The sequence below is a fragment of the Olea europaea genome, chromosome 3 (genome assembly GCF_002742605.1).
Source record: "Olea europaea var. sylvestris chromosome 3, O_europaea_v1, whole genome shotgun sequence".
Classification (NCBI taxonomy): domain Eukaryota; kingdom Viridiplantae; phylum Streptophyta; class Magnoliopsida; order Lamiales; family Oleaceae; genus Olea; species Olea europaea.
This window is the reverse complement of record NC_036239.1, coordinates 18,333,366-18,337,364: the sequence shown is the minus strand read 5'-3', so window position 1 is coordinate 18,337,364 and position 3,999 is coordinate 18,333,366.

Here is a 3,999-nt window from a genome sequence, read left to right as displayed (position 1 = left end):
ATTATATTTGACAATACCTTCAACGTAATTCTATTGCCTTAAAAAATCTAGTTTTATTATGTTCTTCCAATAGAGTCGTAGATTGACATTGATTGAAAATAATTTTATCGTCATTTTTATGTAAAAATGTATTTTAGAATAGTAAATTGATGTGAAATGTGTGGTTGAAAAATAAAGAAATTTTTTTGATTTACGTGTAATATTATTTTAATAAAGAATATGTAATTGAAAGAAGAAAAAAAAATACATTTTTTTTAAAAATGGTTACCAAACAAGGCCAAATGTGCACATCTCTAGTTAAGCAAGTGAATTCGTGGTGACTTAATTAGGGCCTGTTTGGGAGGGATTTTGAGAATTGATTTTTTTACCGTTAGAAAAAAAGTGAGGTCCACCTGTAAGAGAAGAAGTCAAAAAATACAGTTAAAATAGTAAAATAACGATCAAAAATCAATTTTTTAGGATAAAAAATCCCTCCCAACTGTTAGCCAAACTTATCCTTTTCTGAGTCGGCTTGACTCCCAGCCGGCATGAGCATCTATTTATTCTGCCAATTCATTGGAAACGGCGCACTTTAATTTTCGATGCCGTTGGGATCGCTTGAAGATATTTTCCTGTACCCTTAACTTTGATCTTTCCATCATAATCTCAGACATTTGTAATATATGTGTTTATATTTTAATAATATTTTCATTTTCTTTTTATCCTTAGTTTTTTCATTCCTTTATAAATCTGCTTATCAAAAATTGGAAATTACACCAAGGCATACTTTTAAAGAATGTAGTTCAAAAATCGTATTTGAAGTTTAATTAATCATAATCAGATGATAATTTAACATTTAATATTATTAAAATATTATTAAAATTAAATTAATCTATCAACCATGCGCCTACTCATCTCATCCAAAGAAAAAAATTTACTCTCTCTCTCTCTCTCTCTCTCTACTTATAAAAGTATCTCACTACAACCACTATTTTTCCCTTTTCATTCTATTTCTATATTTCATAAATATATCGTCTTTCTCTTTACCACCACACGCCGCCACCGCATAAACCACCGGCGAGCGCTTAGTTGCTCACGACATTGTCGGTGTTGTGCTGTAGTGGTCACTAACGACCCCTCACTACAGGTAGCGCTCTAAGATCGACGTTGCTCGATATCGCTGCATTTGGTGGAGAACTATCTCTACTCCTAATAATCGCTTCTCCCACGCCTCCACTCCAACATCTGCTTTTTCAATGCCTCAACTCCGATGCAGTGGTAGCCACTCCAAAGACCTCAGACGCGGGGGCGATCATTATCAATAGCAACTTCTTCGATTCTGCCACTCTCGGAACCTCGGCGTAGTGCCACCCCATAATGGAGAAGCTCTGCCACTGCTACTATGCTGAGAAGTAGCAATCTCTTTCTTATCCGTACCCAGACGATCATTTCATCTCATCCTGTTATAAGCATCGACTGATCTGCGTAGTGAATGTTGTCTAAAAATTTGCACATTTTGAATGTGAGGTTGTGGTTTGGCATTGACGAAGTTTGTGGTTTTGTATAAAGTCTGTGGGTTGTGATTTGAGCCGGTGGTGGTGGTACCGAAGACAGATTTGTAGATTTTTTTTGTAAGAATTTAAGGCGGCGGCGGTGATTTTGTTGGATCTAGTGGTGGTTGTGATTCTTGTTGGTGGCGAGAACGGTGATGGATCTGGCGGTTATGATAGTCTTTTGTTGAATTTGGCGGTAGATCTAGTGGTGGTGGTCTGACGGTGCCAGTGGTGATTTTGTAGTTGAAAACGATGATTGTGAAGTTGAAAATGGAAGTTTGATGGAAACGGTAACAGTGGTGGTAAAGTGGCGTTGTTGTTGCACCCAGTTTACCGTCAAAAGTAAAATGGACTGAAATGGCCGTTGGTGGTGGGTTGTCGAGCTGTGTCTGTGTTACTGGCGGTGGATGGTGGTGGTTGTCGTAAGCGGCTGTGGTGGAAGTAGTATGTGACCAACTATTCGATTATTTGTGATCAACTATCTAATTGTGTTATAAAAATTTGAAAATTTACGACTTAACGATAATCTGTGGCTTATAAATATATTAATTTGTGATATACCGAAATTTTTACTGTGATTATGAAATAATTTGTGATCAATTAATTTGATAATATGTGATCAATAAATAAATTGTAATATATAAACACGCACATGTGATCATTAATTATATAATTGTGATGTTAATATATTTAATTTTTTATTTATCACCTAAATTTTGAAATTTGAAACTTAAAACCTGAAATTAAATTAATACATGAGTTGTGATTTTTCCCAAAAGTGGAAATTACACAATGGCAGATTTTTAAAGATTGTAGTTCAAAAATTAAATTTGAAGTTTACTTATTTATTAATCAGGTAATAATTTTAATTTTAATATTAATAAAATATTATTAAAATTAAATTAATCTATTAACCATGCACCCACCCACCTCATCCAAATAGATTTCAGTCTCTCTTCATAAATGTCTTTCACTACAACTACATACCCTAATTCTTTTCCCATTTTCATTCTCTTTCTATATTTCTCTGTATCTCGTCTTTCTCTTTGCTACCACGAAATTAACTATTGACGGGGTACTCAACCACTCACAACATTGTCGGTGTTGCACTGCAACAGTAGCTAACACTCCTCTCCACAGGTGGCGATATGAGATTGGCGTCACTCAACGCTGCTACAATTGATGGTAAACTATCTCTACTCCCAACAGTCGCTTCTCCCATGCCTCCACTCCCAACAGCTATTTTTTCGATGCCTCAACTCCAATATAGTGGTATCCACTCCCAAGACCTTCGATGCCGATAATCCAGAAGGACTGGGATTCGATGGCGATCATCAATAGCAGCTTCTCCGATTCTGCCACTCCCAAGATCTCGGCATAATGCTGCCCCCATAATGAAAAACTTTGCCACTGTTACCATGCTAAGAAGTAGCAATCGCTTTCGTATCCAGACCCAATCGATCATTTCATCTCATCCTGTTATAAGTATCGACTGATCTTAATGGTGGCAATGGGCCCGAGTAGTTCGCGGGCTCGTGGGCTTGCCTAAAACGAGCCACGAGCCGCTCGAGCTCGTAAAAAACGAGCTCGAGCAACGAGTAGAACCCATGAATTGATTGACGAGCGGCTCGGCGAGTAGCCACGAGCCCGGGCTCGTGGCTCGTCCAAAAAAAAGAAAAAAAATTTCAGTGACCAGAACGGTCAATGACAAAGTTCAGTGACCGTTCGGTCACTTTTGACCGAACGGTCACTGAACTTTGTCAGTGACCGTTTTGGTCCCTGATTTTATTTTTTTCAAATTTCATTTTCTTCCTATAAATACCCATCAATTACAACATTTTTTCTTACCAAACTTACTATCAATCTCTTATTCTCTACTATATTCTCTACAACTCAATTATTATCAATATTATTCATTCATTTATTCTCATTTCTATACTCTTCTACATTTTATATTCATATCATTAAATTATAATCTTGATTTTACAATATAGTTTCTACACTACTACATAATCTTCATTCATTTCTCAATTATACTTCACTTCTTTTTCTTCAACATTCAATTTCAATTAATCACAAATGGATTCACGCTCATTTATTGAAAACTTGTTCGATGTCGGAGTCGAAAATGAAGCAAATGTGTCCCATAATCAATATGGGAATGAGTTCGACGGTCTAAATGAAGTACCCATTCCAGAAAATATTGAAGATTATAATGTTCATGAAAGTAGTCATCAAATTAATTTGGATGACGTTGATGCTGAGGCTCCAATTGATTTGGAACAGGATGATGAACCTGTTATTGAAATTCCCGATGCAAGAGGGAAGAGAAAGGTAAAGAAGCATGCAAAATGTTGGGATCATTTTAAATTGGTTCAAACTGGTCGTATGGTCGATGGAATTCCAGAAACCAAAGCAGTATGTAAATACTGTCAACAACGATTGGCTCATCAAAAAGGCATTGGAA